This window comes from Nerophis ophidion, linkage group LG21 (assembly GCF_033978795.1).
Source record: "Nerophis ophidion isolate RoL-2023_Sa linkage group LG21, RoL_Noph_v1.0, whole genome shotgun sequence".
Classification (NCBI taxonomy): Eukaryota; Metazoa; Chordata; class Actinopteri; order Syngnathiformes; family Syngnathidae; genus Nerophis; species Nerophis ophidion.
Genome location: NC_084631.1, coordinates 5,666,016 through 5,692,821, shown reverse-complemented (window position 1 = coordinate 5,692,821; position 26,806 = coordinate 5,666,016). Strand labels below are relative to the sequence as shown.

The 26,806-nt window shown below is 41.1% G+C and overlaps 1 protein-coding gene and 1 long non-coding RNA gene across 4 annotated transcripts in view; one reads left to right on the top strand and one right to left on the bottom strand.

Moving 5' to 3' along the window:
• The window catches only part of LOC133539622 (uncharacterized), a 154,487-nt gene extending 136,466 nt beyond the window's left edge, over positions 1–18,021 (top strand). The window contains exons 9-17 of the long non-coding RNA XR_009803451.1: positions 486–601; positions 695–854; positions 3,909–3,973; positions 5,531–5,587; positions 6,070–6,126; positions 6,608–6,664; positions 7,128–7,192; positions 7,666–7,722; positions 17,911–18,021. This is a non-coding gene — a long non-coding RNA (uncharacterized LOC133539622). The remainder of the gene's footprint in view (positions 1–485; positions 602–694; positions 855–3,908; positions 3,974–5,530; positions 5,588–6,069; positions 6,127–6,607; positions 6,665–7,127; positions 7,193–7,665; positions 7,723–17,910) is intronic.
• The window catches only part of LOC133539621 (histone-lysine N-methyltransferase ASH1L-like), a 155,245-nt gene extending 129,455 nt beyond the window's left edge, over positions 1–25,790 (bottom strand). For all 3 annotated transcript variants that reach the window (XR_009803450.1, XM_061881672.1, XM_061881674.1), the window contains exon 1: positions 25,358–25,790. The gene's annotated coding sequence lies outside the window, so the exon portion shown is untranslated. The remainder of the gene's footprint in view (positions 1–25,357) is intronic.
• Between the last annotated feature and the right edge of the window lie 1,016 nt (positions 25,791–26,806).

Here is a 26,806-nt window from a genome sequence, read left to right as displayed (position 1 = left end):
AGCAGCAGTCATTCACCGCAAAAGGTGGCTATTTTGAAGAAACTACAATATAAAACATGTTTTCAGTTATTTCTACCTTTTTTTTTTTAAGTACATAACTCCACATGTGTTCATTCATAGTTTTGATGCCTTCAGTGACAATCTACAATGTAAATAGTCATGAAAATGTTAAAAACGAATTAAATGATGTCCAAACTTTTGGCTTGTACTATATGTATAATCAACGGTGTATCAATGTATTGTGTCTGCTGGGTGGGATATGTCTTTTTATGGGAGGGGTGGAGGTGGAGATTTTAAAGATGATTTAAAAAAAAAAAATGCTTTAAAGATGCGGCTAATGGGAGTTACCGTTGTAGCCTTAAAACCACTTCAAAACCGCTTCAAAAACTTCCATCAGCGTTTTATATACACACTGCAAGTCTATATATGATGTAGTAGCAGACATGTTCATAACAATATGTTCAATATTTACTTTATTTTGACAGATTTTTTCAGAGCATTGATTTCCGTTTCCACAGCAGCGAACTACCGACTTCTGGCAACAACTATGTGGCCTACTTCGGGAAACCAAGGCGAGTTTGTTCCAATCATGGCAGATTCGGTAAGAAACAACAAAGATGACTACTTTTGGACAAACAAAAATTTACATATCTTTTTGAGCCTGAATATACTGAGGATGAACTACTGCTTCTAGAAGGAAGAGTGAGACATTGGAGCAGATAGAAGATGAGAGAGTGAGGTGAAAATGACTCGACGCTGCAGAATGTGCAACTCGACATAAATGGAGTGCTTGCCCAAATAAATCGGAAAAAACGTCCCCGGCCAGCTGGACCAAACGCACAACTGTCCATTGAGTGAGTCACACTTTATATTAAACATGACTGCAATTTTTCTGGGGAATTTTGTGTATGTAAGATAAGAACACTTTTTTAAATGGATTCTAAATCGTAAATAAACATTTAAAAAAATTCAGCTAACAATGGACTCAATGGTAGCTCCTCTATTCCGCCCACAGAGCCAAACTAAAAAAAACATCCAAATAGCACCAACAGTACTCCATTTACATTTTGTGAATATTAAACAAGTATTAGCGATATTGTTATTAAAAGCGCTAACGTTAAGGACCTATTTTTAGCGGCGCGTTGATCCTAGAGAACTAGCTAGTTCATGCTGCTATAATTACAGTAGTGATCAAAAGTTTACATACACTTGTAAAGAACATAATGTCATGGCTGTCTTGAGTTTCCAATAATTTCTACAACTCTTATTTTTTGTGATAGAGTGATTGGAGCACATACTTGTTGCTCACAAAAAACATTCATGAAGTTTGGTTCTTTTATGAATTTATTATGGGTCTACTGAAAATGCCACAAGCTTTTGGCAAGTTTCTGGTTGAATTATTGACCACTCAAACAGCTCAATTTTTGTTTCATTTGAGATCACATGGACAAATATCAGACCTTCTGGAGGAAAGTTCTGTGGTCAAATGAAACAAATATTGAGCTGTTTGGCCACAATACCCAGTAATATGTTTGGAGGAGAAAAGAGGAGGCCTTTAATACCAGGAACACTACACCTACCGTCAAGCATGGTGGTGATAATATTAAGCTCTGGGTCTGTGTAAAGGAACTGGTGCTTTACAGAGAGTAAATGGGGCAAAGAAAAAAGAGGATTACCTCCAAATTCTTCAGGACAACCTAAAATCTTTAGCCCGGAGGTTGAGTCTGGGGCGCAGTTGTGTGTTCCAACAGGACAATGACCCCAAACACACGTCACAAGTGGTAAAGGAATGGCTAAATCGGGCTAGAATTAAGTCGTTAGAATGGCCTTCCCAAAGTACTGACTTAAACGTGTGGACAATGCTGAAGAAACAAGTCCATGTCAGAATACCAACACAATTAGCTGAACTGCACCAATTTTGTCAAGAGGAGTGGTCAAAAATTCAAGCAGAAGCTTGTGGATGGCTACCAAAAGCGCCTTATTGCAGTGAAACTTGCCAAGGGACATGTAAGCAAATATTAACATTGCTGTATGTATACTTTTGACCCAGCAGATTTGCTCACATTTTCAGTAGACCCATAATAAATTCAGAAAAGAACCAAACTTCATGAATGTTTTTATGACCAACAAGTATGTGCTCCAATCACTCTATCACAAAAAAATAAGAGTTGTAGAAATGATTGGAAACTCAAGACAGCCGTGACATTATGTTCTTTACAAGTGTATGTAAACTTTTGACCACAACTGTTCATCATGAGCTGGGGAGCTGCTGCATCGCCTCTGTGCCGGTGAAAGTTAATCCTAGATTATAAATTATGCCTTTGACATCCAATTTAGACCTGGAGACGGCGAAAACGACACAAAGAGATGCTCGTTTGTGTCGCTTTTTTTTTTTTACCCTTTGTGAGGATTATGATTAATTCTACGTCTAAACAGGAAGATATAAACATCCCATCAGTTGATTTTTGTTGTCTTTCATGAAGTCTGCCATGATTAGGAGTGTTGTTGAAGGAAAAACCTGATGAGTCTGTGGAATTAATACGCTGGCCTATGCTTAAAATAAGTAAATTATGTAAATATATTTTTTTAATGAATGTTACTACATTACATTTATACTTACATCATGTTTATAAAGCGTCAGAGTTTTTTTACAGCAGTTTGTAAGCAGAATAGAGTGACTCCAAATGGCTCTATTGTTAACATTTATTTATGAGTCAGAATGCATGAATAAAAGATAAACGTATATATTCTTGTCTTACATAAGGCACAGTGAATTCTCAGACGTTTTCCCTTCAACAAAAACACTACTCACCACGGCAGAAAATGTGAGAGAAAACGACAAATTATGTTTCAGAAACTTCTATTTTTGAGCCTGAATATAAGGAGGATGAGCTATAAGTTTTAGAAACTGTGTGCTGAACGGATCCAGTTGTAGTGAAACACTAAGCATCATGTAGATATACCAACAATGGACATGATAAAACCATCACTTACTGCACAATGTCTGCTGTCGCCTGAATGCCGACTGATGGGATGTTTATATCCTCCCGATTAGATGAAAAAATCATCATAATCCTTGCAAAGGGTTAAAAAATTTGGCCTATGTTTGTTGCCAGTTAGATGTCAAAGTTGACCAACTTCTCCGTTCATGGCCACATTCTTCTACTATCCAGGTGAGAGGCATGATTTATTATCTAGAATTAACTTTGACCAACTCAGGGGCGATGCAGCAGCTCAATATGTCGATATAGCAGCACAAGCTAGTTAGCTCTCTGTGATCAATGCACCGCTAGCACTTATAATATCAATATCGCTAACACTTGGTTAATATTCGGGTCACAAGATGTAATATTGTTGGTGGTTTTTGAAAGTTTTTTAGAGGGCTTTATGCGCCACCTCTTACTTGCTGTATTTTACGACTTAGAATACAAACAAAAAAGAAACATGTGTTCTTGTCTTACATAAGGATTGTGAATGATTCCAAAAAGGGATTCCAAATGCCAAAAAAAAGTGCAGTTTTCCTTTTAACGGCGGCACATTTATTTCACAGACGTTTTCCCTTCAACAACAACAACAACAACACTACTAAGATTACAGACTTTGTGAGAGACAACAACGACTACTTTGGGACAATTTACGTTTCAGATTCTTGTGTTTTTGAGCCTGAATATAAGGAGGACGATCTATAAGTTTTAGAAACTGTGTGCTGAACAGATCCAGCTTTAGTAAAGCACTAAGCATCATGTAGATATACCAACTACTGAAATAATAAAACCATCACGTACTGCACAATGTCTGCTGTCACCGACTGATGGGTGTAGATGAAAAAATAATCATAATCCTTACAAAGGGATTTAAAAAATTTACCCTTTAACAAGCGTCTTTTTGTGTATTTCTTGACATCTCAGGGTCTACATTGGATGTCAAAGTTGACCAACTTGTCTGTTTAAAGCCACATCCTTCTACTATCCAGGTGAGAGGCATGATTTATTATCTAGAATTAACTTTGACCAACTTAGAGGCGATGCAATAGCTCAATATATCAATATAGCAGCTCAAGCTAGTTAGCGGCACATTTATTTCACCGATTTTTCCTTTCAACAACAACACTACTAACCATGGCAGACTTTGCGAGAGACGACGACGACTACTTTGGGACAAGTTACGTTTCAGATATTTCTATTTTTGAGCCTGAACATAAGGAGGATGATCTATAAGTTTTGGAAACTGTGTGCTGAACAGATCCAGCTTTAGTGAAACACTTAGCGTCATGGAGATATAACAACTACTGACATAATAAAACCATCACTTACTGCACAATGTCTGCTGTCACCTGAATGCCGACTGATGGGATGTTTATATACTCCCGTTTAGATGAAAAAATAATCATAGTCCTTGCAAAGGGATACAAAATTTGGCCTATAACAAGCGTCTTTTTGTGTATTTCTTGCCAGTTGGATGTCAAAGTTGACCAACTTGTCTGTTTAAAGCCACGTCCTTCTACTATCCAGGTGAGAGGCATGATTTATTATCTAGAATTAACTTTGACCAACTTAGAGGCGATGCAATAGCTCAATATATCAATATAGCAGCTCAAGCTAGTTAGCGGCACATTTATTTCACCGATTTTTCCTTTCAACAACAACACTACTAACCATGGCAGACTTTGCGAGAGACGACGACGACTACTTTGGGACAAGTTACGTTTCAGATATTTCTATTTTTGAGCCTGAACATAAGGAGGATGATCTATAAGTTTTGGAAACTGTGTGCTGAACAGATCCAGCTTTAGTGAAACACTTAGCGTCATGGAGATATAACAACTACTGACATAATAAAACCATCACTTACTGCACAATGTCTGCTGTCACCTGAATGCCGACTGATGGGATGTTTATATACTCCCGTTTAGATGAAAAAATAATCATAGTCCTTGCAAAGGGATACAAAATTTGGCCTATAACAAGCGTCTTTTTGTGTATTTCTTGCCAGTTGGATGTCAAAGTTGACCAACTTGTCTGTTTAAAGCCACGTCCTTCTACTATCCAGGTGAGAGGCATGATTTATTATCTAGAATTAACTTTGACCAACTTAGAGGCGATGCAATAGCTCAATATATCAATATAGCAGCTCAAGCTAGTTAGCGGCACATTTATTTCACCGATTTTTCCTTTCAACAACACCACTACTAACCATGGCAGACTTTGCGAGAGACGACGACGACTACTTTGGGACAAGTTACGTTCCAGATACTTCTATTTTTGAGCCTGAACATAAGGAGGATGATCTATAAGTTTTGGAAACTGTGTGCTGAACAGATCCAGCTTTAGTGAAACACTTAGCATCATGTAGATATACCAACTACTGACATAATAAAACCATCACTTACTGCACAATGTCTGCTGTCACATGAATGCCGACTGATGGGATGTTTATATACTCCCGTTTAGATGAAAAAATAATCATAGTCCTTGCAAAGGGATAAAAAATTTGGCCAATAACAAGCGTCTTTTTGTGTATTTCTTGCCAGTTGGATGTCAAAGTTGACCAACTTCTCCGTTTAAGGCCACATCCTTCTACTATCCAGGTGAGAGGCATGATTTATTATCTAGAATTAACTTTGACCAACTTAGAGGCGATGCAGCAGCTCAATATATCAATGTAGCAGCACAAGCTAGTTAGCGGCAGATTTATTTCACAGATTTTTCCTTTCAACAACAACACTACTAACCATGGCAGACTTTACGAGAGACGACGACGACTACTTTGGGACAAGTTACGTTTCAGATACTTGTGTTTTTGAGCCTGAACATAAGGAGGATGATCTATAAGTTTTGGAAACTGTGTGCTAAACAGATCCAGCTTTAGTGAAACACTTAGCGTCATGTAGATATACCAACTACTGACATAATAAAACCATCACTTACTGCACAAGGTCTGCTGTCACCTGAATGCAGACTGATGGGATGTTTATATACTCCCGTTTAGATGAAAAAATAATCATAGTCCTTGCAAAGGGATGAATAAATTTGGCCTATAACAAGCGTCTTTTTGTGTATCCCTTGCCAGTTAGATGTCAAAGTTGACCAACTTGTCCGTTTAAGGCCACATCCTTCTACTATCCAGGTGAGAGACATGATTTATTATCTAGAATTAACTTTGACCAACTTAGAGGCGATGCAATAGCTCAATATATCAATATAGCAGCTCAAGCTAGTTAGCGGCACATTTATTTCACAAATTTTTCCTTTCAACAACAACACTACTAACCATGGCAGACTTTGCGAGAGACGACGACGACTACTTTGGGACAAGTTACGTTTCAGATACTTGTGTTTTTGAGCCTGAACATAAGGAGGATGATCTATAAGTTTTGGAAACTGTGTGCTGAACAGATCCAGCTTTAGTGAAACACTTGGCGTCATGTAGATATACCAACTACTGACATAATAAAACTACCACTTACTGCACAATGTCTGCTGTCACCTAAATGCAGACTTATGGGATGTTTGTATACTCCCGTTTAGATGAAAAAATAATCATAGTCCTTGCAAAGGGATAAAAAATTTGGCCTATAACAAGCGTCTTTTTGTGTATTTCTTGCCAGTTGGATGTCAAAGTTGACCAACTTCTCCGTTTAAGGCCACATCCTTCTACTATCCAGGTGAGAGACATGATTTATTATCTAGAATTAACTTTGACCAACTTAGAGGCGATGCAATAGCTCAATATATCAATATAGCAGCACAATCTAGTTAGCGGCACATTTATTTCACAGATTTTTCCTTTCAACAACAACACTACTAACCATGGCAGACTTTGCGAGAGACAACGACGACTACTTTGGGACAAGTTACGTTTCAGATACTTCTATTTTTGAACCTGAACATAAAGAGGACGATCTATAAGTTTTAGAAACTGTGTGCTGAACAGATCCAGCTTTAGTAAAGCACTAAGCATCATGTAGATATACCAACTACTGACATAATAAAACCATCACGTACTGCACAATGTCTGCTGTCACCGACTGATGGGTGTACATGAAAAAATAATCATAATCCTTACAAAGGGATTAAAAAAAATGACCCTTTAACAAGCGTCTTTTTGTGTATTTCTTGACATCTCAGGGTCTACATTGGACGTCAAAGTTGACCAACTTGTCTGTTTAAGGCCACGTCCTTCTACTATCCAGGTGAGAGACATGATTTATTATCAAGAATTAACTTTGACCAACTTAGAGGCGATGCAGCAGCTCATTATGTCAATATAGCAGCACAAGCTAGTTAGCGGCACATTTATTTCACAGATTTTTCCTTTCAACAACAACACTACTAACCATGGCAGACTTTGCGAGAGACGACTACTTTGGGACAAGTTACGTTTCAGATACTTCTATTTTTGAGCCTGAACATAAGGAGGATGATCTATAAGTTTTGGAAACTGTGCTGAACAGATCCAGCTTTAGTGAAACACTTAGCGTCATGTAGATATACCAACTACTGACATAATAAAACCATCACTTACTGCACAATGTCTGCTGTCACCTGAATGCAGACTGATGGGATGTTTATATACTCCCCTTTAGATGAAAAAATAATCTTAGTCCTTGCAAAGGGATAAAAAATTTGGCCTATAACAAGCGTCTTTTTGTTTATTTCTTGCCAGTTGGATGTCAAAGTTGACCAACTTCTCCGTTTAAGGCCACATCCTTCTACTATCCAGGTGAGAGGCATGATTTATTATCTAGAATTAACTTTGACCAACTCAGAGGCGATGCAGCTGCTCATTATGTCAATATAGCAGCACATGCACGTGTCGCATTTGGTAGAGTGGCTTTGCCAGCAACCTAAGGGTTCCTGGTTCAATCCCCACCTTCTACTATCTTAGTCACGTCACCCTTGCTCCTGATGGGGCCAGGTTAGCGCCTTGCATGGGCAGCACCTGCCATCAGTGTGTGAATGTGGAAATAGTGTCAAAGTGTTTTGAGTTCCTTAAAAATGTAAAAAAGCGCTATACTAGTATAACGTATTTCCTTGAATTGTCGCCTGCCTTCAATTACTGCCGGGTCAAACTTGCTTCGCAAAATAATTAGCGCATGCTTAGTATTACCGCCGGGTCAAACTCGTGACGTCACGAGTGACACTTCCCCTGTCATCATTTTCAAAATGGAGGAGGCTGATTTCAATACCGGTAATTTGAAATCGCATAAAGGGAAGAAGATTAAGAGCTATTCGGTAGGATTTAAGGTCCAAGCTATTGCATATGCTAAAAAGAACAGCAAGCAGCTTGGTTTTATTAATATACATGTGGAGACGCGGGGCCGACGGTCCGACAGACAGGCCCAAGATGGCGGCGAGGAGGCGGCGACGGCGAGCGAGCGGAGAGGAGGAGCGGAAGAGCGACCTGGACTGAGGTTTTATTGAAAAATAAACAGTCAAACTGCTCAAGCCGTGTCCTTCCTTGGTGGTCCAGGGAACCCGCAAGACGACGGCGTGAGACCGTCACAATACCGTAGCTGCGTGTGTCAAATATGAGTCATTAAATGATGGTGGTTTAGGACGCTATTGATCCTTCTTGCGACGCTGCAGAAGAAGTGACAATGGGTGACGTGATATGTGCGGGGACGGATATGATGCGGTGCACGACGGACCTTTTACGATGTAACACTCCTATGCTGGCTATGTAAACAACCCGGCTGAAATAAATAATGTTCCAGTCCTAAATACCCAGTGTATTATTTATACAATAACACTTCCTGGTGGCAGTGGTGGGATAAAGAGATCACCCACGGAGCAGAACGGGAGGGGGAGTTGTCCGAGGATAATTCTGTCGTTGCCCGCACTTGAGGAGCCGAGCTAACTGATAGCAGCGGTCTGATAGCATTTTTCTAAACTGGTCTTTCAATTGCAGCAGGAGGTAATAAAGGAAGATCTCCATCGAGACAGAGACTTTTAAAACTGAAGAAAGATAAGGAAGACTTCTATAAACAAGATGCTTTTGATCAGAAGGAGCTGGCATGGACTTAATTTAAAAGTAAAGGTAAGACCATAATAACGTTTTATTATTAAATGTGCTTTTCATGATGGTATCCTTACATCACACTCAAATTTTTAGTGCATGCCTTTGGTAAGTGCCGGAGTGAGAAGAGGTTTTAAAATAATTAGCGCATGCTTACCTTTACCGCATGCCTTTGGTAAGCGCAGGAGTGAGAAGAAGTTTTAAATTAATTAGCACCCTGGCGGCAATTCAAGGAAATACGGTAACCCATTTATCATTAACACTTATAATAGTAATATCACTAAAACTTGGTTAATTTTCAGGTCACGAGATCTAATACTGTTGGTGGTTTTTGAATGTTTTTTTAGAGGGCTTCATGGGCCACCTCTTACTTGCCGTATTTTACGACTTAGAATGCAAATAAATAGGAAAAACGTGTTCTTGTCTGACATAGGGATTGTGAACGATAGACAAAAATTCCCCCAAAATATCCTGATCTTATAAATAGTGGAGGAAAATGTGTGTTAAATTAATTAGCACCCCGGCGGCAATTCAAGGAAATACGGTAACCCATTTGCCATTAACACTTATAATAGTAATATCACTAAAACTTGATTAATTTTCAGGTCACGAGATCTAATACTGTTGGTGGTTTTTGAATGTTTTTTAGAGGGCTTTATGGGCCACCTCTTACTTGCTGTATTTTACGACTTAGAATGCAAATAAATAGGAAAAACGTGTTCTTGTCTAACATAGGGATTGTGAATGATAGACAAAAATTCCCCCAAAATATCCTGGTCTTATAAATAGTGGAGGAAGATGTGTCGGAGTCGGTCCATGTGCATACCTAATAGTATTTTGTACTCTACCGTCCAAACATAACTTTCCATTATTCCAACACGGGACCAGCAGCTATTTCCCGTGACAGGATGATGGGTGGACCTGACACCAAAGTGAGCGTGGGCCGAGGCGACGATTAAATCACGATAATGGCCCGCCGTCTTTCCGGCCGCCATCAGCATCCAATGAAGGCGTTATCGTGGCCATCAATAAGCGGCATCTGCCTGACAACAGCACCAGCACGGGAGCTCAGCTGGATGTCAGGATGCCGCGTCCATGCCCCCCAGCACTTGTTTATCACGTCACAAAAAGAAACAGGAGTCATGTCCAAGCAAGGTACAAACTAGGGATGAGCAATACGGACAAAATTCAAATTTTCAGCCTCCTGCAATAACAATGCATACCAGGATATATTATTTGTTATATAAATGGTAATAGAAGCGTGTCAAAACCATCCCTGATTTAGCTGCTCATGTATTCAGCAACATATGACATTATTTCCTGCATTAATACGTCGTAAACTATTATTAATCCACTTGCTAATTTATTATTCATATCTGGTTACCTTCTGTTGTAACGAGTTATTTTTGCACTAACGGTAAACTTTAATAATTGAGCGATATTACAAATCGGGGCGGTATCGGTCATACCAATGCTGATACTGACGCTGCACATTTTGATCACAATTATAATCAGACGGCGGTGTAACAATATCAATTAAATGTTTAAATTATTTCCTGCTCTGATTTAATCAATCAATCAATCAATCAATGTTTATTTATATAGCCCCAAATCACAAATGTCTCAAAGGACTGCACAAATCATTACGACTACAACATCCTCGGAAGAACCCACAAAAGGGCAAGGAAAACTCACACCCAGTGGGCAGGGAGAATTCACATCCAGTGGGACGCCAGTGACAATGCTGACTATGAGAAACCTTGGAGAGGACCTCAGATGTGGGCAACCCCCCCCCCCTCTAGGGGACCGAAAGCAATGGATGTCGAGCGGGTCTAACATGATACTGTGAAAGTTCAATCCATAGTGGCTCCAAGACAGCAGCGAGAGTCCCGTCCACAGGAAACCATCTCAAGCGGATCAGCAGCGTAGAGATGTCCCCAACCGATACAGGCGAGCGGTCCATCCTGGGTCCCGACGAGCGGTCCATCCTGGGTCTCGACTCTGGACAGCCAGTACTTCATCCATGGTTATCGGACCGGACCCCCTCCACAAGGGAGGGGGGGGACATAGGAGAAAGAAAAGAAGCGGCATATCAACTGGTCTAAAAAGGAGGTCTATTTAAAGGCTAGAGTATACAGATGAGTTTTAAGGTGAGACTTAAATGCTTCTACTGAGGTGGCATCTCGAACTGTTACCGGGAGGGCATTCCAGAGTACTGGAGCCCGAACGGAAAACGCTCTACAGCCCGCAGACTTTTTTTGAGCTCTAGATTTAAATCCTTTGGTTTTTGCCCTTGAAGTCCTCCTGTATCGAGAAGCTTATTTACTGAGATAAATGATAAATGATAAATGGGTTGTACTTGTATAGCGCTTTTCTACCTTCAAGGTACTCAAAGCGCTTTGAAACTACTTCCACATTTACCCATTCACACACACATTCACACACTGATGGAGGGAGCTGCCATGCAAGGCGCTAACCAGCACCCATCAGGAGCAAGGGTGAAGTGTCTTGCTCAGGACACAACGGACGTGACGAGGTTGGTACTAGGTGGGATTTGAACCAGGGCCCCTCGGGTTGCGCACGGCCACTCTCCCACTGCGCCACGCCGTCCCTAACCGAGCTTGTAAATAATGACAAAAACATCAAAAAATATTTTTATAATTGGAAAATATCGATTCATAAAACAAGAACGGGAAAGAATTCCACTTTCAAAGCTTCAACAATTAGTTTTCTCAATTCCCAAACGTTTATTGAGTGTTGGTAAAGGAAAAGGTGATGTAACACAGTGGTGAGCATGCCCTTTCCCAACTACTTTGGCACGTGTTGCAGCCATGAAATCCGAAGTTAATTATTATTTGCAAAAAAAAATACAGTTTATGAGTTTGAACATCAAATATCTTGTCTTTGCAGTCTATTTAACTGAATATGGGTTGAAAAGGATTCGCAAATCATTGTATTCTGTTTATATTTACATCTAACACAATATCCCAACTCATATGGAAACAGGGTTTGTACATATGTTATATGAGATGGGCTCCAGCACCCCCCACACCCCCAAAAGGGACAAGCGGTAGAAAATGGATGGATGGATATATGTTAAACAATGGATGTCCGCTAACTTTTTGCAACTCAACGCCAAAAAAACGGAAATGCTGATTATCGGTCCTGCTAGACACCGAACTCTATTTAATAATACAACTCTAACATTTGACAACCAAACAATTAAACAAGGCGACACGGTAAAGAATCTGGGTATTATCTTCGACCCAACTCTCTCCTTTGAGTCACACATTAAAAGCGTTACTAAAACGGCCTTCTTTCATCTCCGTAACATCGCTAAAATTCGCTCCATTCTGTCCACTAAAGACGCTGAGATCATTATCCATGCGTTTGTTACGTCTCGTCTCGATTACTGTAACGTATTATTTTCGGGTCTCCCCATGTCTAGCATTAAAAGATTACAGTTGGTACAAAATGCGGCTGCTAGACTTTTGACAAGAACAAGAAAGTTTGATCACATTACGCCTGTACTGTATATACCTTTATATACATATATACATACATATATACCTGTACTGGCTCACCTGCACTGGCTTCCTGTGCACTTAAGATGTGACTTTAAGGTTTTACTACTTACGTATAAAATACTACACGGTCTAGCTCCATCTTATCTTGCCGATTGTATTGTACCATATGTCCCGGCAAGAAATCTGCGTTCAAAGGACTCCGGCTTGTTAGTGATTCCCAAAGCCCAAAAAAAGTCTGCGGGCTATAGAGCGTTTTCCGTTCGGGCTCCAGTACTCTGGAATGCCCTCCCGGTAACAGTTCGAGATGCCACCTCAGTAGAAGCATTTAAGTCTCACCTTAAAACTCATTTGTATACTCTAGCCTTTAAATAGACTCCCTTTTTAGACCAGTTGATCTGCCGTTTCTTTTCTTTTTCTCCTATGTCCCACTCTCCCTTGTGGAGGGGGTCCGGTCCGATCCGGTGGCCATGTACTGCTTGCCCGTGTATCGGCTGGGGACATCTCTGCGATGCTGATCCGCCTCCGCTTGGGATGGTTTCCTGCTGGCTCCGCTGTGAACGGGACTCTCGCTGCTGTGTTGGATCCGCTTTGGACTGGACTCTCGCGACTGTGTTGGATCCATTATGGATTGAACTTTCACAGTATCATGTTAGACCCGCTCGACATCCATTGCTTTCCTCCTCTCCAAGGTTCTCATAGTCATCATTGTCACCGACGTCCCACTGGGTGTGAGTTTTCCTTGCCCTTATGTGGGCCTACCGAGGATGTCGTGGTGGTTTGTGCAGCCTTTTGAGACACTAGTGATTTAGGGCTATATAAGTAAACATTGATTGATTGATTGATTGATTGATGTATATATAGTTACTTTACATGTAGTCAGCTTTTGGTGCCCGGCTTAAAATTTTTAGCCCAATGCGGCCCCAAGTCAAAAAGTTTTGACACCCAACTGACAAACTACTATTATCTACCCCCTTAAAGTAAAATGGGTATACCGTATCCTGTCTACATCCTGGTTGCATCTTTTTTTTATGGCCCACAGGTGCGCTTGTGAATTGTGAAGTGAATTATATTTATATAGCGCTTTTCTCTAGTGACTCAAAGCGCTTTACATAGTGAAACCCAATATCTAAGTTACATTTTAAAGCAGTGTGGGTGGCACTGGGAGCAGGTGGGTAAAGTGTATTGCCCAAGGACACAACGGCAGTGACTAAGGAATCGAACCTGCAACCCCTCAAGTTGCTGGCACGGCCACTCTACCAACCGAGTAAAAAGTATGTTGTGAAAAAACTACTCAAGTACTGAGTAGCTGATGAGTAACCTGTTCGTTTAATGATGACGGCAACAAGTAATGCACAAAAACATAAAAACAGCAATGAACAAATTCAGAGCCAGGAATATCTCTTAAGCAACTAAAACAATAATATATATTAAAGGCCAACTGAAATGAAATTTTCTTATTTAAACGGGGATAGCAGGTCCATTCTATGTGTCATACTTGATCATTTCGCGATATTGCCCTATTTTTGCTGAAAGGATTTAGTAGAGAACATCCATGATAAAGTTTGCAACTTTTGGTCGCTAATAAAAAAGCCTTGCCTGTACCGGAAGTAGCAGACGATGTGCACGTGATGTCACAGGTTATGGAGCTCCTCACATCTGAACATTGTTTACAATAATGGCCACCAGCAGCTAGAGCAGCAGATTCGTGGATGAGGAAATTTAGAGTGAAAGACTAGGAAAAAAAAAAGGCGATTGCAGTGGGAGCGATTCAGATGACACATTTACTAGGGATAATTCTGGAAAATCCCTTATCTTTCTATTGTGTTGCTAGTGTTTTAGTGAGATTAAATAGTACCTGAAAGTCGGAGGGGTTTGGCCACGGGTGTGTTGACCGCGAGTGTCTCTGAGGGAAGTGAAGTGAAGTGAATTATATTTATATAGCGCTTTTCTCTAGTGACTCAAAGCGCTTAACATAGTGAAACCCAATATCTAAGTTACATTTTAAAGCAGTGTGGGTGGCACTGGGAGCAGGTGGGTAAAGTGTCTTGCCCAAGGACACAACGGCAGTGACTAGGATGGCAGAAGCGGGAATCGAACCTGCAACCCTCAAGTTGCTGGCACGGCCGCTCTACCAACCGAGCTATGCTTCACCCAAAACCAAATTTTAAAGGTCCTGGCACATTTTAAACCTGGAAATAACATTTGTCAATTAAGTAATTTATCTTTTCCTAATTGTATTTTATGGTATTGATTTTTGTCCATTTTGACAGAAGAGATACTAAACTTATATTAAACTTTATTTTAACATAATAATCCTACAAATATTATATTGTTATTCATGCCAAAAAAATGTGTTGTTAAAATAAAACTGAATACCTAAACATCTGCTTGACTTAAGACATCCCAAAAATTGTACACTGTAAAAATGACAATAGGTTGAAAAAAAACATTGGAAACTCAGTCGCCAAAATTTTACCTTAAAAAAACTGTGGAACTGTTTTTCCATTTAGAGCAGGGGTGTCCAAACTTTTTCCACTGAGGGCCACACACGGAAAAATTAAAACATTCGAGGGCCGTTTTGATATTTTTCATTTTCATCCATCCATCCATTTTCTACCGCTTATTCCCCTTTTGGGGTCACGGGGGGCACTGGCGCCTATTTCAGCTACAATCGGGCGGAAGGCGGGGTACACCCTGGACAAGTCGCCACCTCATCGCAGGGCCAACACATTTTCAAACCATAACAAAATATATGGATTCTTTTTTTTTTTTTTACCTTTAGGACTCCCAGGGACCATAGAGGGTCTCCGTCATTAACATGTTAAAAATAAGTCAAATTATTATTTTCATGTTTTATGTAATGTTTACAGTAAATCTCTATATCAACTTCAGGTTGATATAAAGTTTAAAAAAAAAAAGTTTTATGTAGTGGTGTAACAGTACACAAAAATTTGGTTAGGTACGTACCTCGGTTTAGAGGTCACGGTTCGGTTCATTTTTGGTACAGTAAGAAAACAAAATATACATTTTTGGGTTATTAATTTACCAAATTTGTAAACAATGGCTTTATCCTTTTAACATTGGGGAAAACTATACTAATTCTGCCCACGTTAATCCACATTAATGTTGCTTTGATTAAATAAAATGAAAAAACCTTTCTTCTACATATAAAAAGTGCAACATTAAACAGTTTCAATGGAAACTCATCAAGCTTAATTTATTACAGTATTTATGAAGCCTGTAGTTGACTTTTATTATGTAAATGTTGTATTTTTTATCAACATGTGATAGCAGGGACCCTGCTATTCAAAACTAGGCTGCTACATTACTAATGATTAATGTAACTATTGCTGAAAAATAGTATAATTGCAATAGGAGAGACTATTCATCCCTAAACACAATGGAGTTCAATGAAATAACAGACGGACAGGGCTTTGCTGCCCCTAGGACACACACACACACACACACACACACACACACACACACACACACACACGCACACACACACACACACACACAGCAAAATGAGCTGACGTTACACTAAAAGCTAATTAGCCTTCACCTCAAGCCTATACTGTGAGCTATCTGAGCTGCAGTTTAAGTTTCTAGAAGGTCATCGGGCTCATAGTGATGTTTGTAATAGTTGTGACTGGGAAGTGTGTAGTATAATTAGGGTAGAGTCCGCTGCTCCCCTGCTAAACGAATATCTCTCCTCGACGCTAAAGCATTGACTACATCGCTCTGAATACGCACTGCTGATTGGCTTTGTATGTAACCAATCAGATGGTTGTGTGGGCGGGACAATACTGGGTGCTCACTGCTCAGACAGAGGCAGAAAGCAGAGCAGCTTGTGAAGACTTCTGCTTCCAAACTCGTTCGGTACGCCCGCGTGCCGAACCGAAACGGTTCAATACAAATACACGTATCGTTACACCCTTAGTTTTATGTATTTTCAGTCAAAGACAACTTGGTTTTTTATAGTAAAACTGAAATATGCAGTATTTCCCCCATTGCCCAAAACATTCAGAAAGCAATCTTTGATCTGAAGTAATTGGAGCCCTAAAAAGATCAATAATGCAGGACACCATTGATTTAATTGTATTATTATTTCTGAGTAATCACAGTGAAAAAATAAATAAAATCCCACTAAATATCTTTGGGATCCAAAAGGTCCCTCACTCTTAAAGTGATTAATTTGTATCATTATTTATTTTACTTTCAACACTTAAGTTACGAGATCAACTTCAGATATACCTGTTGATTTTACGTTTGAACTATTATTTTGTTGGTTTTATGCTCTTTTGTCAAAGAAAACAGTGTTTTTATATGGCAACCACACAGTATATGCACATAATATTGTCCACATAAAACATTATAAAGTGAAATATTTGAAGTAATTGGAGCCTTAAATAGGTCAATAATTCATTATATAAAATTTGTTTTCACTGAACTGAATTATATTATATATATTATTGTGTGTGAATGTGAGTGTGGATGTTGTCTGTCTATCTGTGTTGGCCCTGCGATGAGTTGGCGACTTGTCCAGGGTGTGCCCTGCCTTCCGCCCGATTGTAGCTGAGATAGGCGCCAGCGCCTCCCGCGACCCCGAAAGGGAATAAGCGGTAGAAAATGGATGGATGGATGGATGTTTTTACTTTTTTTTCTTTTTAGCATTGGCAATAAGAGCAAAATACAGAAAGACAAAAGAAAAACAAACAGCCTGCATGGCAGCTTTGTGTCATCATTGCAACTTTTCCCCGTTAGATTTCCCCTCATTCTACTTTTTTTTTAGTGTTTTTATTTTTTATTTTTGCAATAGCATTTCAGGAATGTGTGGCGGGCCACTAAAAAATTAGCTGTGGGCCGAAAATGGCCCCAGGGCCGCACTTTGGACACACCTGATATACAGTAAAAAAATTAAAAAAAATAAAAATAAAAATCAATAATTGTCTGTTCTAAAGTAAAAAAAAACAAAACAAAAAAAAAAAAACTGGCAGCTCAGTCTGCAAAATTTTACCTTAAAAAACGGTGGTACCGTTTTTCCATTTACAGTAATTGACCGTAAAAACTACAACCGTCAGTTTTAGTCGCCAGAATTTTTCAGTAAAAAAAAAATGCTATAAGACCCACTGTAAACTTTTTGGTAAAATTCTAGCAACTAAGTTGCCAGTTTCCTCTGCAAAATCTCCCAAAAATTGTTCTTTGCAGTATATTGCTTGTTTTTATTGAGGGCCAAGTTGCAATCATAGCTGCCTTCATAGGGCCGCTTGTAACTGTGAATATATATGAATATAAACATATAATAGCTTCATAACACAATTTGCATTGGCAACTTACTTTTTATTACTGTGTGTTTTACTGACAGATGGATGCATCTGAAACCCTAAGTCAAGGTGACAAGCAGATTTCCATCCATTTTCTACCGCTTGTCTCTTTCGGGGTCGCTGGAGCCTATCTCAGCTACATTCGGGCGGTATGTATTTATTTTTGATAACCCAAAAATCTTGTTACGTGATCAAATAGTAAAGTGTAGAACATAAGCTGAGAGACAGAATATGAAAAAAAAAGTCCAGGAATTCACAATTTTAAAGAAATTATTTGTAAATTATGGTGGAAAATAAGTATTTGGTCAACCATTCAAAGCTCTCACTGATGGAAGGAGGTTTTGGCTCAAAATCTCACGATACATGGCCCCATTCATTCTTTCCTTAACACGGATCAATCATCCTGTCCCCTTAGCAGAAAAACAGCCCCAAAGCATGATGTTTCCGCCCCCATGCTTCACAGTAGGTATGGTGTTCCTGGAATGCAACTCAGTATTCTTCTTCCTCCAAACACGACGAGTTGAGTTTATACCAAAAAGTTCTATGTTGGTTTCATCTGACCACATGACATTCTCCCAATCCTCTGCTGTATCATCCATGTATCCATTTAGGTATAAACTCAACTGGTCGTGTTTGGAGGAAGAAGAATACTGAGTTGCATCCCAAGAACAAAATGATGTGGCGGGCCACTTTATTGATATCGCTGGCCATGTAAAATATTGTGGTGGACCACATAAAATGATGTCGCAGGCTACATAAATGACATTGCAGGCCAAACAAAATTATGGGGTGGGCCACATTAAATGACGTGCCGGTTCACTTTAAATGATGTGGTAGACTATGTTCAAATTGTTGGGGGCCCTCATTAAATAATATAGTGGGCCACTTAAAATGATGGAGCGGGCCACGTAAAATATTCTGTTGGACCACTTGAAATGACACTGCAGGCCACGTAAAAAAAAATGTGCCAGGTCACTTTAAATGATTTGGCAGACAACTTTCAAAATGAGGGGCCAAAAATAATATGGTGGACCACATAAACTGATGTGGCGGGCCACTCAAAATATTGTGGTGGTTCACACAAAATGAGGTTGCAGGCCACACAAAATGATATGATGATAAAATGATGTGGTGGACCACTTTCAAAATGTGGTGGGCCACAAAAAATGATGGGGTGGCCTCTTTAATGATGTCGCTGGCCACAGAAATGTTTGTCCCGGCCCAATTTAAATGACGTGGCGGACCACTTTCAAAATGTGGAGAGTCCACATTAAATAATATGGTGGACCACATAAAATTATGTGGCGGGCCACATTATTGATGTCGCTGGCCGTATAAAATATTGTGGTGGGCCACTTAAAATGATGTGGTAGACCACGTCCAAATTGTGGGACGGCAAATTTAAATAATATGGTGGACCACGTTAAATAATATGGTGGGCCACGTTAAATGACGTTGCAGGCCAAACAAAATGATGTGGTGAGCCACCTAAAATAATGTGCCGGGTCACTTTAAATGACATGGCGGACCAATTTTTAAATGTGGGGGGGCCATATTAAATAATATGGTGGACATTATTAAATAATATGGTGGACCACATAAACTGTTGTGGCAGGCCACAAAAAATATTGGGGTAAACCACATAAAATAATCTAGTGGGCCATGACGTTGCAGGCCACACAAAAGATATGATAAAATAATGTGCCAGGCCACCTTAAATGATCTGGTGTACCACTTTCAAAATGTGGGGGCGCCACATAAAAATGATGGGGTGGCCTCTTTAACATAAAATATCTTGGCGGACCACATAAAATGACGTTGCAGGCCACTCAAAATGATACGATGATAAAATAATGTGCCGACCCAATTTAAATGACGTAGCGGACCACTTTCAAAATGTGGAGAGCCCACGTTAAATAATGTGGCGGGCCACTTTATTGATGTCGCTGGCCACAGAAAATGTTGTGGCGGACCACATAAAATTACGTTGCAGGCCACACAAAATGATATGATGATAAAATAATGCACCGGGCCAATTAAAATGACGTGGCGGGCCACTTTATTGATGTCGCTGGCCATATAAAATATTGTGGTGGACCGCATAAAATGACGTCCCAGGCCACACAAAATTATGGGGTGGGCCACTTAAAATGATGTGCCGGTCCACTTTAAATGATGTGGTAGACCACGTCCAAATAGTGGGACGGCAAATTTAAATAACGTGGTGGGCCACATTAAATGACGTTGCAGGCCAAACAAAATGATGTGGTGAGCCACATAAAATAACGTGCCAGGTCACTTTAAATGATGTGGCGGACCAATTTTTAAATGTGGGGGGCCATGTTAAATAATATGGTGGACATTATTAAATAATATGGTGGACCACATAAACTGTTGTGGCAGGCCACAAAAAATATTGGGGTAAACCACATAAAATAATCTAGTTGGCCATGACGTTGCAGGCCACGCAAAAGATATGATAAAATAATGTGCCAGGCCACCTTAAATGATCTGGTGGACCTCTTTCAAAATGTGGGAGGCCACATAAAAATGATGGGGTGGCCTCTTTAACACAAAATTTTGTGGCGGACCACATAAAATGACGTTGCAGGCCACTCAAAATGATACGATGATAAAATAATGTGCCGACCCAATTTAAATGACATAGCGGACCACTTTCAAAATGTGGAGAGCCCACGTTAAATAATGTGGCGGGCCACTTTATTGATGTCGCTGGCCACAGAAAATTTTGTGGCGGACCACATAAAATTACGTTGCAGGCCACGCAAAATGATATGATGATAAAATAATGCACCGGGCCAATTTAAATGACGTGGCGGGCCACTTTATTGATGTCGCTGGCCATATAAAATATTGTGGTGGACCGCATAAAATGACGTCCCAGGCCACGCAAAATTATGGGGTGGGCCACTTAAAATGATGTGCCGGTCCACTTTGAATGATGTGGTAGACCACGTCCAAATTGTGGGACGGCAAATTTAAATAATATGGTGGACCACATTAAATGACGTTGCAGGCCAAACAAAATGATGTGGTGAGCCACCTAAAATAATGTGCCGGGTCACTTTAAATGACATGGCGGACCAATTTTTAAATGTGGGGGGGCCATATTAAATAATATGGTGGACATTATTAAATAATATGGTGGACCACATAAACTGTTGTGGCAGGCCACAAAAAATATTGGGGTAAACCACATAAAATAATCTAGTGGGCCATGACGTTGCAGGCCACACAAAAGATATGATAAAATAATGTGCCAGGCCACCTTAAATGATCTGGTGTACCACTTTCAAAATGTGGGGGCGCCACATAAAAATGATGGGGTGGCCTCTTTAACATAAAATATCTTGGCGGACCACATAAAATGACGTTGCAGGCCACTCAAAATGATACGATGATAAAATAATGTGCCGACCCAATTTAAATGACGTAGCGGACCACTTTCAAAATGTGGAGAGCCCACGTTAAATAATGTGGCGGGCCACTTTATTGATGTCGCTGGCCACAGAAAATGTTGTGGCGGACCACATAAAATTACGTTGCAGGCCACACAAAATGATATGATGATAAAATAATGCACCGGGCCAATTAAAATGACGTGGCGGGCCACTTTATTGATGTCGCTGGCCATATAAAATATTGTGGTGGACCGCATAAAATGACGTCCCAGGCCACACAAAATTATGGGGTGGGCCACTTAAAATGATGTGCCGGTCCACTTTAAATGATGTGGTAGACCACGTCCAAATAGTGGGACGGCAAATTTAAATAACGTGGTGGGCCACATTAAATGACGTTGCAGGCCAAACAAAATGATGTGGTGAGCCACATAAAATAACGTGCCAGGTCACTTTAAATGATGTGGCGGACCAATTTTTAAATGTGGGGGGCCATGTTAAATAATATGGTGGACATTATTAAATAATATGGTGGACCACATAAACTGTTGTGGCAGGCCACACAAAATATTGTGGTAAACCACATAAAATAATCTAGTTGGCCATGACGTTGCAGGCCACGCAAAAGATATGATAAAATAATGTGCCAGGCCACCTTAAATGATCTGGTGGACCTCTTTCAAAATGTGGGAGGCCACATAAAAATGATGGGGTGGCCTCTTTAACACAAAATTTTGTGGCGGACCACATAAAATGACGTTGCAGGCCACTCAAAATGATACGATGATAAAATAATGTGCCGACCCAATTTAAATGACATAGCGGACCACTTTCAAAATGTGGAGAGCCCACGTTAAATAATGTGGCGGGCCACTTTATTGATGTCGCTGGCCACAGAAAATTTTGTGGCGGACCACATAAAATTACGTTGCAGGCCACGCAAAATGATATGATGATAAAATAATGCACCGGGCCAATTTAAATGACGTGGCGGGCCACTTTATTGATGTCGCTGGCCATATAAAATATTGTGGTGGACCGCATAAAATGACGTCCCAGGCCACGCAAAATTATGGGGTGGGCCACTTAAAATGATGTGCCGGTCCACTTTAAATGATGTGGTAGACCACGTCCAAATTGTGGGACGGCAAATTTAAATAATATGGTGGACCACATTAAATGACGTTGCAGGCCAAACAAAATGATGTGGTGAGCCACCTAAAATAATGTGCCGGGTCACTTTAAATGACATGGCGGACCAATTTTTAAATGTGGGGGGCCATTTTAAATAACATGGTGGACATTATTAAATAATATGGTGGACCACATAAACTGTTGTGGCAGGCCACACAAAATATTGTGGTAAACCACATAAAATAATCTAGTGGGCCATGACGTTGCAGGCCACACAAAAGATATGATAAAATAATGTGCCAGGCCACCTTAAATGATCTGGTGGACCTCTTTCAAAAGGTGGGAGGCCGCATAAAAATGATGGGGTGGCCTCTTTACCACAAAATATTGTGGCAGACCACATAAAATGACGTTGCAGGCCACTCAAAATGATACGATGGTAAAATAATGTGCCGACCCAATTTAAATGACGTGGCGGACCACTTTCAAAATGTGGAGAGCCCACTTTAAATAATATGGTGGACCACATGAAATAAAGTGGCGGGCCACATTATTGATGTCGATGGCCATAAAATTTTTTGTGGTGGACCACACAAAATTATGTTGCAGGCTACATAAATGATGTCGCAGGACACAAAAAATTAGGTGGCGGGACACATAAAATGATGTGCCGGTCCATTTTAAATGATGTGGTAGACCACGTTCAAATTGTGGGACGGTCAATTTAAATTATATGGTGGGCCACTTTAAATGATGTGGTAGACCACGTTCAAATTGTGGGACGGCCAATTTAAATAATATGGTGGACCACATTAAATATTATGGTGGGCCACTTTAAACATGGCGGACCAATTTCAAAATGTTGGGGGCCAAATAAATAATACGGTGGACCACATAAAATGAAGTCGCTGGCCACATAAAATTGTGGTGGGCCACATAACATGACGTTGCAGGCCACACAAAACTTTAAAAATGTGAGGGGCCACATAAAATAATATGGTGAACCACTTTAATGATATGGTGGGCCACATTAAATGACGCGGCGGACCAATTTCTAAATGTGGAGGGCTACTTTAAATGACGTGGCGGACCAATTTCAAAATGTGGTGGACCACATTAAATAATATGGTGGGCCATTATAAATTATTTGGCGGACCAATTTCAAAATGTGGCCGGCCACACACTATTGATGTCGCTGGCCACATAAAAAAAGGGTGGGCCACGTAACATGATGTTGCAGGCCACATAATTGACGTTGCCGGCCCACGCAAAACTTTCAAAATGTGGGGGGTCACAATAAATAATATGGTGGGCCAGATTAAATGATGTGGCGGACCAAATTCAAAATGTGGTGGACCACATTAAATAATATGGTGGGCCACTTTAAATGACATTGCGGACCAAATTCCAAATGTGGTGGACCACGTTAAATAATACGGTGGGCCACTTTAAATGACGTGGCGGACCAATTTCAAAATGTAGGGGGCCAAATTAAATAATACAGTGGGCCACATTAAATGATGTGGTGGACCAATTTCAAGATGTGGGGGTTCACTTTAAATAAGATGGTGGGCCAGATTAAATGATGTGGCAGACCAATTTCAATATGTAGGGGGCCAATTTAAATAATACGGTGGGCTATTTTAAATGATGTGGTGGACCAATTTCAAGATGTGGGGGTTCACTTTAAATAAGATGGTGGGCCACTTTAAATGAAGTGGCGGACCAAATTCAAAATGTGGTGGACCACATTAAATAATATGGTGGGCCACTTTAAATGATGTGGCGGACCAATTTCAAGATGTGGGGGTTCACTTTAAATAATATGGTGGGCCAGATTAAATGATGTGGCAGACCAATTTCAATATGTAGGGGGCCAATTTAAATAATACGGTGGGCCATTTTAAATGACGTGGTGGACCAATTTCAAAATGTGGGGGTTCACTTTAAATAATATGGTGGGCCACATTAAATGAAGTGGCGGACCAAATTCAAAATGTGGTGGACCACATTAAATAATATGGTGGTTCACTTTAAATGACGTGGCGGACCAATTTCAAAATGTGGGGGGGCCAGTTTTAATAAAATGGTGGACCACATAAAATGATATGACCGGCTACACTTTTGATGTCGCAGGGCACTTACAATTGTGGTGGGCCACGTAACAGGATGTCGCAGGCCACATAATGACATTGCAGGCCACACAAAACTTTCAAAATGTGGGGGGCTACGTTAAATATGGTGGACCACACAAAACGACGTGGCGGGCCACTTTATTGATGTCGCCGGCCACATAAAATGATGTGGCATGGAGGCCATGTAAAATTAATTATACATACATTTTCATATCTGACAAGGAGTTTGACACCCCGGTTTTTAAGGTAAGATGAACATGATCAGCGACTGTGTACTTTTGAACTAAGTGACACACACACACACACACACACACACACACACACACACACACACCGAGCCCCTTGTAAAGTGTGTAGGGCGGACATTGTGTACCCAGATGGCAGCTGCGTAGGCTTACTGATATTTCCACTGGAGGTACTTACGGTGAGGGCAGCGGGGGTGTTGCCGCGCACGCACACACGCACACGCATGACGACTTTGTGCACCTTGCCAAAAAATCACAATCACTCGCACGTCACACAAGCAAACACACACGTGCAGATGTAGTGTCACGGACACACACAAACACACACTGACGGAAGAGACAGCTTTTGGCGCGCGCGCCACCTTGTTGTTTTATTTTTCCCCTCCTTCGGCTCGTTCTGCTGGCGGGAAAGATAGCAGCGTGGAGGAGGACTCCCTCGGCAACAAGGGATAAAATTAGCGCGAAGTGCATGATCGCGCTAACAGGCCTGCGCACAAACACATGCGCACATCGCCGTGACAATCTGCAATAAAGTGACGCAGCTCTACTTACCGCCTTAGAAAGCAAGTCCGGGAGCAAACTGCGCGGGGAGACGCTGGAGGCGAAGGTGTCGCTGTCCCGATCTTGATCCCCGCTTCTCCTCCGCCGGCTCGCGCGAAGATCAACGGCGCCGACCGACGACGTGGCGCGGATAAGGCGTTAAAAGCTACGAGCCCCGTCCGAGGAGCAACAACATTGGCGCGGGTGTTTTCATAATCGTACAGTGGAGCAGCTCCGGCGCGATGCTGCGTGTCCGCCGCTAGGTGGCGCCGCTGGCTCCACACACACACACACACACACACACACACCCGCGCGTCTCACTTCCCGGCATGAAAAGTTGCGTCGTTTCCCGCCAGTAGCGAGGAGACTCGCGCGTTGGCGGCTTGTCCGAGGCGCCCTGAACGCCTCAGCAGGATACATTCATGTGGCTTGTGTGTGTGTGTGTGTGTGAAGAGTTAACCCGTGAACGCAACAGCACAAGAGACTCTAAGGAGGGAGGAGGGGGGGGGGCGTGATTTAGAGGAGACGCTGGATTAATAAAATGGCGACGTTTTTGGCTCAAATCCTGCGGGGGAAAAAGTTGTTTCAAGGTGGGGGAGGGCGGGGCGATCCATGTGTCGGTTTTATCGATACCACGGGCCGATACTAGCGTGTTTAAATCGTACTTTTGGACGTCGAATCAAATCAACTTTATTTATATAGCACATTTCGAATGTACCACAGGGGTAGCCAAAGTACGGGGCGGTATAGCTCGGTTGGTAGAGTGGCCGTGCCAGCAACTTAAGGGTTGCAGGTTCGATTCCCGCTTCTGCCATCATAGTCACTGCCGTTGTGTCCTTGGGCAAGACACTTTACTCACCTGCTCCCAGTGCCACCCACACTGGTTTAAATGTAACTCAGATATTGGGTTTCACTATGTAAAAAGCGCTTTGAGTCACTAGAGAAAAGCGCTATATAAATATAATTCACTTCACTTCACTGTACAATGGGCAGGTTAGAAATGAGAACCGAGCAAACACAACACAAGCAGAACATGATAAAAGATAAACAAATAAAATGAAATAAATAAATACATAGGTGGTGACTTGTCCAGGGTGTACGCCGCCTTCCGCCCGATTGTAGCTGAAATAGGCACCAGCGCCCCCCCGCGACCGCAAAGGGAATAAGCGGTAGAGAATGGATGTTTTTTTTAAATGATTGATTGATACTTTTATTAGTAGATTGCACAGTTCAGTACATATTCCGTACAATTGACCACTAAATGGTAACACCCCAATAAGTTTTTCAACTTGCCGTGCCAGCAACTTGAGGGTTGCAGGTTCGATCCCCGCTTCCGCCATCCTAGTCACTGCCGTTGTGTCCTTGGGCAAGACACTTTACCCACCTGCTCCCAGTGCCACCCACACTGCTTTAAATGTAAAAATTAGATATTGGGTTTCACTATGCAGATGATGTGGTCCT